The 16,979-nt window shown below is 34.1% G+C and overlaps 1 protein-coding gene across 3 annotated transcripts in view; it reads left to right on the forward strand.

The window, feature by feature from the left end:
• NETO1 (neuropilin and tolloid like 1) overlaps window positions 1-16,767 on the forward strand; it is a 236,805-nt gene extending 220,038 nt beyond the window's left edge. The window contains exon 11 of one of the 3 annotated variants that reach the window (XM_043976768.1): window positions 16,346-16,767. The gene's annotated coding sequence lies outside the window, so the exon portion shown is untranslated. Of the gene's footprint in view, window positions 1-176; window positions 2,644-16,345 lie in introns of those variants that run through there. The other 2 variants (XM_043976767.1, XM_043976766.1) reach the window with 2 other exon arrangements.
• Window positions 16,768-16,979: the final 212 nt, after the last annotated feature.

The following is a 16,979-nucleotide window of genomic DNA, read 5'->3' on the forward strand; positions in this document are numbered from 1 at the left end:
TAATTTTGATTTGTTTACATATACCATTTAATTTGCTCAACAGATCATTTCATCAAAATCAATTTGCCTGCCTGAAATAGCTGAATACATGCCAATGCTTGATTAATGTCTTGATTGATGTATATGTTTGTGTTTCTTCATAGGGAGAAAATGTTTTAACTCTGTTTTATTTTCAGAGAAGAACTATTTATACAAACATGGGGACTGTGAAAAGAAAATTCTATAGTGAATTGTGAAAAGTGGACATGTTTCTAAATTCATTCCACTGCCTTTATCCAAACCTAAGAATTACAGACATTTGTTATTCCTTCGGCAAGACATCCCGCCTGCACAATGATATGTTTATTTTGTAATTTGGTTGCTGGACACCAAGTGCTCCTTAGTTTTTAAATACATTTTGAGATTTACTGGAAACTTGAAGAAGAAGTTAGTTCCTGATTAAGACTTTCCCTGCTTTATTTTTCTTGTCAGCTATATTTCTGTTTCTATGTTGTTTTCTGTCTTTGTTATATACTTGTATATGGTGTGATATGTGGAAAACAAAATGATTTAAATGAATCTTGTGTTGTATGTACATTGTTTTCATTATATAGACTGCTTGAAAATAGTACGTCCCTGGGTGATTTTGAACATGCTACAGTGAAATATGAAAATATCGACCATGGAAACACCAGCTAGAGGTTTTATGGACTTTAACCAGCTATTCTTATATCATGATCAAATGCAGCAAAAAAAGTATTGAGTAAAATTATTAGATTGCAATAAGAAAAAAACAACAACAACAACAAAACTCTGGTTTGTTTTGTCATTCCCTACCTCGACTTCCCACTCCTTCAATTTCTTTTTTTTTTTTAATACAAAAGTAGATTCTCATTTTCAGGAACAGTTTGTTGAAATCAGGTATTTAGCCATTTGTAAACAAGTTAATAATAATGTTTGTTGGATTAGCATCTAGCAAAATGGCTGACTTGACAGTTTGAGAAAATACTCTGCATGTCTGTACTGGATATTTGATTTGGTAAATAATCCTTTTTATCTGATACATTGTAAAAAGCATGCATTCATACTTACTGCTCTTACTGTTCCATTTCTTTGTGTCATCTGCTTGCCACTTGTATTTTTTTTATATAAAGATACATAAAAATGTATAATAATTTCCTATCTTGAGTTTAGAAAAATGTTTTCTTTTACTGAAGTAATGCACTCTTACACATATTAATACACAATTTTCATGAAATCTTTCTACTTTTATAATATATAAAGCTTTCTTATTTGAGGCTTAATAAATGTCCCAAGTAATTTGGTTTCTTAAGTTTTCATGGACATTTATGTGCTTTGATGGCCCACCCACCACCAAAACCTCATTTTAAATTGGAAATTCTTTTTAAAAATCTCTTTATGATAATAGAATGTCATGATACTAGATACACATCAGCCTATATAGACAATCTTATAGGTCATTCAACCCAGCCCCTAACTGAGGCATAAGTCATGTCTCATGTGCTAGAAAAGTGGTCATTCACTCTCCTCCAAAATCTCCAAGCTGTTTACCCTTTTATTCACCACAGTAAAATTTCCTGAGAAATAATTCCTTCGCATTACTATGAAATTCCTCCCCCTACACTTTCCATACCTTAATCCTAACTCCCTGAAAAAAAATATCTTTATAGTGGATATTTATGTACTTCAGGTCAAAATGAAACCCTATTAGGCTCTTATCAAATAGTTGTTTAACTACAAACAAACCATATTATATTATGTAATTGTGTGATGGGTCCCTGAGAAATATTATAAATTACCTTTTCTTTGGAGTAAGAGGGAGGAAATGAAGTAACTATTTTCGCCCAAATGTTCAGAGCTACAGAATCCTACATGCAGGGGTAGTCTTTTCCTTTTTTTTTTTCCAAACCATACAATTTGAAGAAAGACACTACAAAGGAAACTGATATATTATGGGTATTTCTCTAAGTTTGTGCTTTAATTTCATGCACATTACCAAACAACTAAATAAAATCTTGAGGAGAGTAAAATAAGACTTATTAGGATAGCTGGGATATAAAAATTTTGAATAAAACTCTTTGGGAAAAGATGTCATTTCTCAGAAATTTTTAAAAAATAAGAATTTGATGTAAAAAAGATATACAAGAAGAAAGACTGTTAATGCATTTGGCATACAAAAATGACCCCAAAATTACATGTAATGCCACATGTTTATAAATGGTACTTGTGGTAAAAAATTATTTTTCTTATTTGACTTGAGTGGGTTTTTTTTTTTAATTGCTGGCCTTAGCTTGATACTCTTCATTTTTAAATGAACATAGCTTGTAACTACTTTACAGGATTGTTAACCTTCCTTTTACTTTTACTTTCTTCACCAAAAAAATTATAGTGTATCTTTCCTTAAATTAATTTGTTATTCTAATGCAAAGTGAACACTTTGGATTATGTGTGAGAAAATTCAGGAAGACTATAAAACCCAAATTTATACTTCTGATATTGAAGAGGAAAAGAGAATTCTCAGGTTGATTTGATTCAATTTTTAAAGTTAATTTAAAAATACTTTTTGAGTTGAAAAACAGTGAATTTTCATATTCAGTGAATTGAGTAAAACTTTCAGTTTAACTCAATGAAAAGTTTTAAAATTAATTTCACTGTTTTTTACCTCACTACATGTTAATTAAATAAAGATTTTTCTTGTCAATAAACTATCTTGGACCTCATTATTTGTTGACTCAGTGGTGCTAATTTTAGTTTTTATGCATCATATTTTCAGATCTGATTGAATCTTATAAAAATATTAACTATAACTAATCTGAAAAATTATATAACTGGATTTATATGAAAAATTATAAGTTTCAAAAAATTATAATTGGGCCGTAATTCACATCTGGGTCACCATTCATATGTAAAAATATTTTAACTGACTAGCTAGCCTAACTTTGACTGGACTGACTGCAGGGTCTAATCTTACTGTCTTTACCTAGCCTCAGTCTCCTTAGCGTCCTTGTAGCAGCCCCCCTTCTGTCCATCCTTGTAGCTTTTCTGTATCATAGCCCTTTCTCTGTCTCTCCCTCCTCCTTGTACCATTCCCCATCTCTCTTGTCAGACCCCTTTTTATTAACCTGCTGTCCCAGGTGAAACCTGGGCTCACTGCCCCCAGGGCTAGCTGAGCCCTGTGCTTCATGAGCCCGCAGTTGGGGCTTGGCGAAACTAACCCCAAAGTCCCTAAGGCTTTTTGTGGGCCTTTCTGCTGTGTGAATGGTCCGCACTGTGCCACACCCATGGCTCTGGGTTTTCTTCTGCACAGTTTAGCCCAGCTCAGAGGCCTCCCTGCAGCTGATACGGAGGGGGAGGGGCCCTCGCCCCTCTTACACAGAAAAAAACACTGAGGGCCTAAGGCTTTTTAATCTCAGTCCAAAGGCAGGGTCCCCAAATCAAAATAAATTCCCATAATCTTCACTGCCATTTTGAAGATGATCAGGTTGATAATCCAAAATTACTATTTCTAAATGGGTAGGTCCATTTAGAAATGTATTTATTTCTGCAAATGATAGCAAAAAAAACCCATACATATAACCATATGTCTAATGTTCCCAAAGGCTAAAAATAAATTATTTCTCTTTAACCACTATTTTATACTATCCATTTTATGGATAATTGGCAGTTGACTCTATAGATAATAGATAGATAGATAGATGATATATAGAAAGAGATTCTATCTAAGACTATCTTTGGAACTCAAGAATTAGCCACAATGTGAAAATTTGATTTTTACTTGAAGTCATTACTTAATTTAAGACTTTTCATTGAAAGAAAATCTTCCTCTGAAATAGTGAGTTTAAAGACTCTAAACTTTGGATAACAGTTCTGTAGTAAGTCAGTAAGTATAAAAGGAGAATCAGGAGTGAATCTCATGACCCCTATTTTGGTGAGGTCCCTCTAGTAAAATTAAAAACAAATAAACAAACAAAAACATTGCTAAAACAAATTTCCAAGTTTACATTCTTCATCACTGAACCTGTGAAATGAGGCAGAGGGGAAATAATTAATGTTCCAATACTTTACTGAGCCCTCTTTGCTGAAAAGAATAATTTATGATTAGCTACTTTTCCAATTATGTATTATCTTGGCATAGAATGGTCTTGAAGATCTTTTTGGCACCAAAATTATTTCTGTTTTCTTTTCTATGCATTTTTGTTAATGATTTTCTCTCTCTCTCTCGTTATATTTACAAAGTGAAGTGAAGAACTGAGGAATTTTTACAGTCATCTTAGACTGGCCAGTTTATTTGGGGTTTCATTAATGGCATTTTTTTCCTTTTGTTGTTCTTACAAGAAAAAAAAAAACATTTCCACTTTAGTAATTTTATTTCACTTAAAATTGCCCAAGTAGTTGACTTAGATTTTCATTTAGCTTATGTAGATATAACTATACATCAATCCCAGTAGATCTTGGATGAAATTAGTGGGAGTACTCCTTCCACCAGTGGTTTTATATCTACATCTCATTCTGTAGCATTCTATGATGCCAATCCATGATTTCTTTGGTTCATTTTTGTCCTCCCCTTCACTCCCCCCAGTAAAATCTCTGACAATAAGGGATTTGGACAATGTACTGGATCCCTTTCTCTGTTTCTACACAAAAATTCAACTTTAATGATCCATCATTGTTGTAGTAATGAAAGTTCTCAAAGGCTACAACAGCAAAACACGAACTCTAACAGCAAGGTAGCCAGAAGAACTTTGAATACAGTCTTAATGTGATCAGCAGTCTTCTCTCAAAGGATTAGGTTAACTAAAGCTTCTCTCCAGTAAGATGACTAGTTGGTGATTTTTTTTGTTACTATGATGACCAATTAAAATAAATATCACTTCCTATAACTCATCCCCAAATCCATGTTAAAAAATTTAAATTGTGGATGCTTATGTACTTTGGGTCACAAGGAAACTCAAATAGGTTCTTAACAAATAGTTCATTGATTTCAGAGGCACTATAACTATGATCCTACCCTTCCTTTAAAAAAAAAAATTATAACTTTGTCCTAGGGCGGGGGGGGTGACAGGGGAGCAAGCTGAAAAGAATTTTACATATATTTCCTTTATAAAAATTATTAGGGAGAAAGTCTATGTATGAATTTATAGATGAAAAAAATTGAGACCAAGTACTCTTACTCTAAAGGAACTGTCCTTTTCACTGTACCCAACTGCTCTTACACAAGTGAACTGAGTACTCTTGAAAGTCAAACTTACATGCATATTTACCATTGATAAAATGCTTTGTTAGAAGAAATCAGCCATATGAAGTGATGAAGCTGGGAAATATTGCATCATTTCGAAAGGTGGGAAGACTATAAACATTGGGTACTCAGATTACTATTTGTGGGAAATGATTGTACAATTCAGAAGTAAGGGAGACATGGGAGAGGAAGAATAATTTCTGTAAGACAAAACAGAATGCAAAGCAGTCTATGGCGTTATAGAAGAGTTCCAAAAGAACAAAGCAATAACAATGACAACAATAGCTACCTACTTCCAAATGTTCCTTCTGGTAATGGTGGTATTTAAGGAAAATAAATTGTAATAAGTATACAATACTTTAGGAATTGGGTCATGTCTCTTTAAGAGTTGTGTAATAATTGTGTTAAAATAGAAAAGATAGAGGAAAATAGAAGTCATATACGACAACAATGTACTGGGAAATAGGAGACCTAGGTTTGAGTCATATTTCTATTTCTGTGTAATTGTAGACTACTTTCTTCTTTCCAGGCTTCAGTTTCCTCATCTGTAAAATGAAAGAATTGAATTTAGTTAATAATTTCCAACTCTATTTATCTAAGACATAATTCTTACTCTTGATATTAATCATTATGATGGGATAGATGGATACATTATTATTTGCTCCTGGAAGCTCTTTAAACCTACCATTCAGAATTCATTTGACAAACCTATGTGATCCACATGCTAGTTATGAAGACCAAAGGGGAAAAAAATGTTAACAGGGAAAAATGTTATGACAAGAAAAATTAAAAAAAAAACAATCCCTGAAAGTAATCTTAAGAAGAATTATTATCAATAGTTCATATTTTCATGAAATATTCAACAAACAGTAAGTCTCTTCTATACGAGAATGCTCTGAAAGGGGGGAGTGAGTACATGGAGATCCAAAAATAGAAATTTACCTAATTTTTAAGAGATACCAGTTTTGTAGGGGAGAAAAGATAGTGATAAAATGTAATATGAGACTATAAACTTCCCAAGAGCAGGACCATCAATGAGAATGAGGATATCTTGAGTTCAACGAATTTTCAAATAAAGTTTCAATTTATTTAATTGGTACCAAATGCCTCTCCGAACAAATGACTATGTGGAAATCCTGAATGTCCCCTAGGGAGGAGAAGAGGAAACTTATTTATAAAGACTTACATATTTAAAGTAGATCTATTAGAAAATATTCCTTATACTTGACTTAAAATAGATGAGGAATACTGCGTTCAGAGCTATGGAATGATTAATAAATTCCCCAGATTATGATGGAATGTCATGTCCAAAGATGGCTTCCCAGGTCATCCTTTAGGGATAGGTAAAATCCCACTTCTGAAGTGTTTTAGAGAGGCTCCCTCATTTTTAGAAACTCCAGGGTGGTGATTGGTATAACAAGTGTTCATCCACTACCCCTACTTCCATGTCTATGCTTTGGGGTTTCTGAGCATAGGGATTGGTTGAGGAAAAGGAAGAGACAATGGGAATATAATGTTCCTTGATTTACCCAAGGTTAAATAAAAATGTGAATGTGAAGGACCTTATCACCAGATACAAAGCAGTGTTGTTGTAGATGGATACTATCTATAATATTATTAATGGATAAAGAGGAGGAAACATTGTGTAATTTAAAAAAATAATTTTTTTTCTGTGTGGGGCAACAGGGGTTAAGTGATTTGCCCAGGGTCACACAGCTAGTAAGTGTCAAGTGTCTGAGGCTGGATTTGAACTCAGGTCCTCCTGACTCCAGGGCTGGTGCTCTACCCACTGCACCACCTAGCAGCCCCAACCTTGTGTAATTTTAAGAATGATAGAAAGAAAGAAGGGGTAAATAACAATTATAGGATATATGAAAAATTAACTTGCAACTAACTAGAGAAGGACTTTGGGGTATTTCATCAAGTTAGAAATCAAAGGTCTTGTTAAGTGTGTTGTTGTTTTTTTTAATTTGAAGTTTTTTTGTCTTTTGAGGGAGTGTGAATTCTACATGTAATTCCATTGGGGGAGAAGTAAAAACTTTTTAATACATAAAAATGCTAAAATATTTTATTTGATAATGTAGGTTTTATTTTAATTAATGTATGCATATTTGGCATATGTCCCCTAAAATCTTAGTTTTTAAAGCTTTAATAGCTTAAAATTAACTAAGACTCTCGGGCCATTGTGTGTCTCTGTACATGTGTAAGTGTATGTGTATGTGAATCTGTATGTGTATGTGAATATGTATGTGAATGTTTATGTGTATGTGTATGTATATGTGTATGGGTATGTGAAGTATGGCAAGCAATGTTATTTTGCATTTCCTAGATTGAAGGATAGCACTACTGTTAGGAAATTCTAAAAGAAGAACATTATAACCTTTAACCTACCATAAGAAGGGATCGAGAGATTACAAAAGCCAGATATGGAGATCACTGGAACAGTTAAAGACTCATTGGCCCAGCCATACTCCATCATCTATAATAATACTTTGTAGAGTAAATATGATATATATATATATATGTCTCATATATATGAGACATAGTAGATGTTTAATAAATGTTTGTTAAATTCAGTTGGATTAAATAATGATTTACCACACAATTCTTCCAAATTATAACATAGCTTTTTCTTATGGATTAGCTTTTAATAAAATAGAAAATAAAGAGTGGAGATGAAAAAAAAATCAGTACCATTTCTCTTGCTTTCATTTTTGTTGTTCTCTAGATTTCCCTTGATACTGTGAGGGCCAAAATTAGATGTACTGAGAGCTATTTGGGTGACTGGCCTTAATATTCAGGTCCCAGAAATATGAGGGAACTTTTTAGGTTTAATCTCCCCTCTGAACTATTCTTTTTTAGATATTTCTCCCAGGCCAATAAGAAAGGAGCCTCTAAGCTTTAGTTCACAAAAGGATCAGAATCTATTACTTGGGAATTGATTAAACAACAAAGGTGAAACTAATAAAAATCAAAGATAAGGAAATGGGAAAATAGAAATACAGATAGATGCTCTTAACTCTAAATTTAGCCTAAGCTGGTTCAAAGGAATTTAGGGTTTTCAGTAGGTAACTCACCAACCTGAACAGCCCGCCAGTCTAAGGTTGTTCATGTGCCACCACAACCTCTGTCAACCACCAGAGAGAGTGTTCCGCATTCTGGAAGTGCCCAAGAGCTTAGTCTACCAGAAGTGCCTCGCCTCCCTTCAAGTTGCATTCAATCTTTCCTTCCCCAAAAGGGGAGGTCCTTCAAAAGCTGCTCATGGAGAGTTCTCCTTCTGACCTCAGTAGCATACGTAATCTCAGGGTGGGCCAGATGTGGCCCCTCCCAAATGATTCAGCTAAAATTTGCGATATTAATCTTTACCACAAATAATTTTTACCACAATAATATATGCAAACCTGGAATTCTGAACCTGGAATCTATGACTTTTAAAAAATTTTATGACTATCTCAATATAATTTATTTCTTTGTAGTTTTGTTTGGTATATTTTATGAATTAAAAAAAAAAATTCTGAGAAGGGGTGGATCCCTAGGTTTTACCAGTCTGCCAAAGAGGTCCAGATCACAAAATGTTAAGAAAAAGTTAAGAAAAAACTTTAAGAACATCTGATTTAGACTATGAACTTTATGCCACTGGGGGGAAAAAAACAAATATTGCTAGTATTTTTCTGAACAATTTATCACTGTAGTTTCATCATTATGAGGAAACCGATTTCATTATCTACATGGTAACAACAAATGCTCTATGCAATGGTCAGTATTAAAGCCAAGATTCATGCCATGTTTTCACAGGATCAGTGATATCATCATATTCTTTCTCTCATACAAATGTGGTAACTTTTTTTAAAGGTTTGCTTTTGTTTTTGTTGTTTTGCTCACCATTGCTATAAATCACTCACAGTGGCATACATGGTTCTTGAAGAAGTGCTGAATACTTTTTTTATTGATTAACCAATCAACAAATATCTATTAAGTGCATACTATGGACCGTGTCTTATGCTGTATGTCAGCAAATAGTAAAATGTACATTCAAGCACTATTTTAGGACCCCCCCCAGATATCCTGGGATGGAAACTAAATAGAAGCACATCATACATCAGATAAATAGACAGTTGGGTGGTGCTGTCATAGTAGGAAAACTGGTTTTATCACCAAGGACTGATAGAATGATTTGGCATGTACCCCCAGAAACTCTTTGGATGTATGTATTTCAGTCTTTGTTCTTTTATGACAGTGAATGAGAGAGCTTTGAAAATCACAAAATCCTATTAAGATACTATGAAAATACCTGTGCATCTAGGTGGCATAGTGGATAAAGCACCAGCCCTGAATTCAGGAGGACCTGAGTTCAAATTTGGCCTCAGACACTTGACAGTTACTAGCTGAGTGACCCTGGGCAAGTCTCACTTAACCCCCATTGCCTCGCCAAAAAAAAAAAAAAAAGATACTATAAGAATACATTCATCATTTATATTAATATGATTCTAATCGTCAAGGTGATACCACCCAGACTAAAATGGTAGGAGGAGATAAAATTTGAGGTGTTATAAAATTTATTTGAATGAAGTTAAAAGAGGACATAGTAAACAGCTAGTTGAATGTTCCTATTTCTCTGTTTAAAGATCAGAGCAATTAAATGCTTTGCCACAAGGTTATACATCTAGTTAGTGGCAGAACTGGAACTCCTAATCCACTGCTTTCATTCATCTGGGGAAGGGGTATAATTGGCTTTTCTCTTTGTGACCAGAAGCCATAAGTTACTCAGGATAGATTTGAGCTTCTTACATACCCTGTAAGTAACCAACATCAGTTCACAAGTACCTGGACATGCTAGAGTAGACACTATGAGACAAGTAGAAGTGATTTGAGGAGTATCGCCCAAATGAGGAAGAACAAAGTAATATCATCAAGTTAAATTCGGCTCTTGCAAAGAGTATGCTTTTATAGAGAAAATCCTTTATAAGTGAGATATCAAGTGTATTAATGAAGATGGAAGTATCCAGAATAATCTACACTTTCCTTAGTATGGAGAATTCCCTTTCCTGATGCAGATCACTGTGCAATGATGACTAAAGTAGATAAATCAGCAAGAAGTGCTTGAAACACAGGTCACTTGCCCAGAATTATACACCTAGAGGCTGTCAAAGTCAGGCTTTGAATTCAAATCTTCCTGACTCCAATCTGAAGACTTGATCCCCCACAACTTATTGATGCTATATAAAAAAACTTAATAATTATTAGGAAAAGCTAATTTAATCCAGGTAGAAAGTTCAGTTTATTTAGACTGACAGCATCTGAAGAACTGGATAAAATCTAATAGTAAGTATGATTTGGTTATTAAGCACCCTAGTTTTGTTGGCTAACTTAATTGATATGATTAATGTGCATGTCATGGGGGGAAAAACAAGACGATTTGATTGTATATGAGAATGAAATTTGGGGAAATGGATTTGTGTATGTGAGTGAATTCAGTACTCAGGATCTGCATATCACATCTACTTTAGTTGTATTTGTGGCATAGTATTACCAGAGTGACAGCAAGATGACAGAAAGAAATCTACCTAAGTAATCTACTTCCTACTACATGCATTGAAAATGATTATAGTGGGGGCAGCTAGGTGGTGCAGTAGATAGAGCACTGGCCCTGGATTCAGGAGGACCTGAGTTCAAATGTGGCCTCAAACATTTGACACTTACTAGCTGTGTGACCCTGGGCAAGTCACTTAACCCCAATTGCCTCACCAAAAAAAAAAAGAAAAAAAGAAAATGATTATAGTAGTACCTACTGATGGAATTTTTGTTTGTTTGTTTGTTTGTTGTTATTGTTCGTTTTCATTTTTTTGCAAGGCAATTAGGGTTAGGTGACTTGCCCAGGGTCACATACATAGTAAGTGTCAAGTGTCTGAGGCCAGATTTGACCTCAAGTCTTCCTGAATCCAGGGCAGGCACTTTATCCACTGTGCCACCTAGCTGCCCCCTGATGGAAGTTTTAAATACTGATTTGACAAAGGACACACACACACACAAAAAGACATCTCTGCATAGTACTTGGGATTTTTTTTTTAATTAAGCCTGATGTGGTCTTTGCAATTTATGTTTAAACCCAAATGATCTGATGCAAGTACACCTAATTGGTTTTTCTCTGTTATTTCTTCTAAATTTAGTTTTTCAGAACTGCCTGCAGAACTGTAAAAACCTGTAGGATTGTTTCCTTTGTGTAGTAATTTTTTTTTATTCCTTTCCAACTACCTCAATTTAACGTAAAGGATGTAATTGATAATAATATTGCCCCTCAATTCTTTGTTGTTAAGGAAATAAACCCCATTCCCTTTTAAAGGGTATTTTTTTTAGTTCTCAAGGGGAAACATTTCTGACCCACTGAATGCTGTGTTTTGTTTTTGTTCTGCCATTTTGATACAATGTAAAAGTGATTAAGTATATTGTTAATTATGAATTATAATTTTAACCCTCATAAATGTATTTCATGAAATATGATAACTGAAAATCATGTTTCTTTTCTGCTTAATGACAATGTTTGTTGCTTCTAAGTTCTAACATTCAGCCAAAGCATTCTTTCAGACCTTCCTAAGATTAGAAGAGGTTATATTTTATGGGAAAACATCATTAATCTTTGTTCATTTGGAATGTAAATTTTTGAATAGCTAAATCAATGTTTAACTTTGTGTTATATCCATGAAATAATATTTCAAGAACTGCTTAACTTAATAAGACTTAAAAGTACCTAACAATTTGCACAATAATCTCAAAACTCCTTTATGATCCCATGTGCATGCTAACAATTAATTTTCTTCACATGAATCATTCCCATTCAAGTACCAAGACTGTCTAGTACTTAGACTCCACTCTTATTTATGAATAGAATTCCTATATCTACTTGTAAAATAATGGAATTTTTTATAATGCAATTTAAAATTTTCACTAATTCAGAAAGCACTCTATTACACTTTATTCCAAATTTAAATTTTCTATTAAAATTCCAAATTAAAATTTTCTATTAAAATATTGGGTATGGATATTTCTTAATTGGATACAACTCAAACAATATTATTGAGGGGGAAAGATTGTTAAAGAGCACAGATATCAGAAATAGCTATTTAAAGGTTAATGAATATATAGGTGAAAAAATTAGTTCACAGGAAATAAGTAATACACCTAGATCCAAGTAATTTTGTTACTACCTGGAAATAAAGGGAAGTGAAACAAATCTTAAGTTTCATCTTTAAACATAAAAGTTGTGCTTTAACCCAAAATAAACATTAATCTATTTGTATGCATGCGTTCTCTGCTAAGCTTTTTATCAGACATCTCTCAGTTTGTTTATCAATTCACTTAAAACATCCTCCAAAAAAATATTTGATGACATTTAAAAAATCAGAGTTCAGGGGAAAAAATGACATAAAGAGGTCCTCCCCCTTACCCCCTAACCGCCCCCCCTCCCAAAAAAAAAGAGCAGGAGGAAATCTATGGTGTTCTTGAAACATAAGCAAACAAGAATTAGTTCTATGCCATAAAATTCTTGTTATTCATTCAAGTAAGATTATGAAAAGAAGTTCCAAATCATACTTTTATTAAGCATAAAATTAAAGGAAATAAAACAACATGCTAAAAATAGTCCATACTTATTTTAAGCTCTAGGGAAAAGCAAAGATTTGCTAGCTCCAAAGGACAGGATAGGTATTATATTACTGGTAACAGTAGCAATTGGAGGAATATTTTTATGTTTCCAAAGGCCCATACTGGTATTTATCTTTTCAAATTGTACCTTGCATATAATTGTATATGTTTGTTGATGTATGTACCAATAATAATATATGATATTTACATATTACTTTAAGGTTTGTAAAGTGCTTTATATATATATTATCATTTGATCCTCACAGTACATCTTTAAGGGTTTTACTATTATTACCCTCATTTTACAGATGAACAAAATGAGAGAGATAAAGTGACTTATCCAGTATCAAACATCTAAGTGTCTAAGGCTAGATGTGAATTTAAGTCTTTCTTACTCTCAGTCCAGGACTCTATCCACCATGCCACAAAGTTTTTTCTTGTAATTACTATATATCAAAACATCATGATAAATGGCATGAGATAATGAATGGAGGGTTGATCTCTGAGTCAGGAATACTTGAGTTCAAGTTTCACTTCTAACATTAATGGGTTGAGTCAATTGACCTTTCAGTGCTGTAGCCCAGAGGTGTTAAACATATGGCCTACATGCTATAAGACTAGGTGGTGTGACCCAAACAAGATTAAAGTTCAGTTGGGAAATATTAAAGAAAATAAAATTTAAAATATCACAGGGCATAGATAATGTTGTAAGTGGTTTTCTATATCAACATGAAACCCGTAGGAATCTTTGTGGTTAGTAGTCCATTTCTATTTGAATTTGACACTGCTACTCTAAGAATGTCTCCAAAACAAAAAATTACAAAAAAAAATATTGGCTTGCAGTGGCAGGGGTAGAATATTCTCATTTGGAAGTTTCTTAGGCTAATGAGATCACAAGTCTACTCCCTAGTACAAAAGGGGTACATAAATACATTTCATTTCTTTTTTACATATGCATATATTTTTCTTTTCATTTATATGTATAAACATTGCTGTTTATGCTTATTCAATTATTATATAAGCCTGCTGATGGTGTTATTGTATTTCTTTTCATTTATATTTACCATTATGCATATGTATATACAGTTGTAACAACATGGATATATATTGTTGTCTATATGCAATTTTGACCTGTCATCACTTAAAAAGAAAAAAAAAAACCTATCAAAAAATTGGGACTGTAGACAATAGTCCCAAATACATGTTAATTGATTTGTTTGGGACAGTAAATGTTTGCATGAGGAGAGACTGCATCCAAGTTGTCCTTGGAAGGTTAGGGCCTAATGACAGAAAACAAGCTGACAAGTCATCAAAATAAATCTAAAAGATATGGTCACTACAGGTAATTTCTTCATGGAGTGAAGGTAAGTTCCTTGAATGAATCATAATGGAAACAACATGATAGGATAAAGAATGAAAGGCCATAGGGGCAGCTAGGTGGCACAGTGGATAAAGCACTAGCCCTGGATTCAGGAGGACCTGAGTTCAAATCCGACCTCACACACTTAACACTTACTAGCTGTGTGACCTGGGAAAGTCACTTAACCCCTATTGCCTCACCAAAAAAAAAAAACATAAAAACAAGAATGAAAGGCCATGCCTCACAGTTACCTTTAAAAACCATTTCATGGGGGACAACTAGGTGGTGCAGTGGATAGAGCACTGGCCCTTGATTCAGGAAGACCTGAGTTCAAATCCAGCCTTAGAAAATTTACACTTACTAGCTGTGTGACCCTAGGCAAGTCACTCAACCCCAATTGCCTCACCAAAAACAAACAAAACAAAACAAAACAAAACAAAACAAAACAAAACAAAAAACATTTCGTGGAATTCAAGAAACATAGTCTCTTGACTATGGAACTCATCTCTAATGGGACAAATAGAAGTTCAGTACTGGAGAAAGGGAAGCCATAGGAAGCCCCATGGGCTGAAGAAAAGTCAAATTTAAAAGCAACATGGAGCAGAGAGAGTGGAAATGTAGACAGGGCAACTTCCATAAACAATGGAGACAGGACTTTGCTTGGCTACTTGACTAATTGATGTCAAGATATATATATGTATAGGGGCAGCTAGGTGGCGCAGGGGATACAGCACCAGCCCTGGAGTCAGGACTACCTGAGTTCAAATCCGGCCTCATACACTTAACACTTACTAACTGTGTGACCCTGGGCAAGTCACTTAACCCCAATTGCCTCACTAAAAAAAAAAAAATGATGTATATATATATATATATATATATATATATATATATATATATATATATAAACTGTGTTGCTGAAAGAATCTCCCATCTACAGTACCAAGAAAATATTCCTCTATCTTCTTACTCCATTTAAATTCCTTCATGGGACCCTAACGTCTTTTCCTCTGGAAATGTAGTTGAAGTAGCTTTATCTTTCTTTATTTCAGACATTTACTTTATACTCATAAACAGTGGTAAACACAGGAAATTGCTAGTTGGGAAAAACTTACATAGCACTTGGTTGAAGCAACTGAGGGAGAAAAACCCAAAGAGAAAATTCTGACACTGAAATATTTTGCTAGGAGTATTGTCCTGTGAGCCTGAGGACTTGGAGTTAATGAAAAAATAAAAGGAATTACAGATTTTTTTGATACTACACCCCAGGGTGGAGGACATTTATTCCAGAAAAGCCACCTGGCTTTGTCCCTCATTCTAGACAAATAGCAGTGGCTGAATAACCCTAATTGTAGCACCATTCCTTTAATACTATTACATGCTGTATTGATTAGTAACTGCCCCACCTGCCCCAAGCATCTTTCATTTCATTCCCTACTCTGTGGCCATTTTCTCATCAACTTGTCCCCACAGTTATTCTCATCTCACACCTCTGGAAGGGATGTGTCAAACTACTTAGCTATGAGTGCACTCACTATCCCTGTACCTTTCCAGACCAAAGTGTCTCTCCTTGTGTATTGTCAACCTCAACAAGAATGTAAGCTCCTTACACACAAGGGGCAAGGACTTTGCTTTTCTATTTGAATCCTCATTTCTTAGGAAAAGGGAAAGCACATTTTTTTTTTCATTCACTAAGAAGAAAATAAGCAATGACAACTACAAAAAATGAATAGAGAAGTTGTCACTATTTAACCTTGGATTTCTCTTTTTTAGAAATCATAATGGGGGACAGCTAGTTGGTTCAGTGGATAAAGCACTGGCCCTGGATTCAGGAGGACCTGAGTTCAAATCCAGCCTCAGACACTTGGCACTTGCTAGCTTTATGACTTGCCCAGGTCCTTTGTGACCCTGGGCGAGTCACTTAACCCCCATTGCCCTGCCACAAAAACCAAAAACACAACAACAGAAATTATAATGGATAATAAAGCTTTTTAAAATGTTAAATAGTATTATGAAAACAGTAAAATGTCTGTAAAAATGCCTTTGTCATTTTTTGGGTGAAAGTAATGATATTTAATATTCAAATAAGCAGAATCTTTTTTGATTTGTTTCAGATGTTTCCTGGGCCTTTCCAAGAGAAGCCATCAATATACTTATCACATTTTGGTGCAGTTTCAGCTTCCCTTACATATCAAGAAATTTATATTTATTTGACCCTGCCAGATTAGATTTATACTCTAGGGTAACAGATTTGTAACTAGGGGTGACCTCACAAGTCATTTAGTCCAATCTCCTCACTTACCAGATGAGGAAACCAAGGACAAGGAGATTGTGACTTGTCAAAGATCACACAAGTAGGGAGGTACAGTAGGGGTATTTTAAAATCATGTCCTTTGACTCTAGAATGCCCTTTCCATTATACCATGCAGCTTCTTAGCTATGAGGCCCTATGTTCTTATATGCTCATGACTACCTAGAGCAGGAAAATTTATATGAACTAAAAAATTCTTAAATATTTAGAAGAGCTTCTGAGAACATCTTCACGAACATATATATATATATATATATATATATATATATATATATATATATATATATATATATAGAGAGAGAGAGAGAGAGAGAGAGAGAGAGAGAGAGAGAGAGAGAGAGAGAGAGAGAGAGATGCCCCTGGATCTTTCAATTTTCCATCTCTCTCATCCCCTCCCCTCCTTCCTACAGTGTTTAACACAACATTCTTCCTCCCTT

The sequence above is a fragment of the Dromiciops gliroides genome, chromosome 1 (genome assembly GCF_019393635.1).
Source record: "Dromiciops gliroides isolate mDroGli1 chromosome 1, mDroGli1.pri, whole genome shotgun sequence".
Taxonomy (NCBI): Eukaryota; Metazoa; Chordata; class Mammalia; order Microbiotheria; family Microbiotheriidae; genus Dromiciops; species Dromiciops gliroides.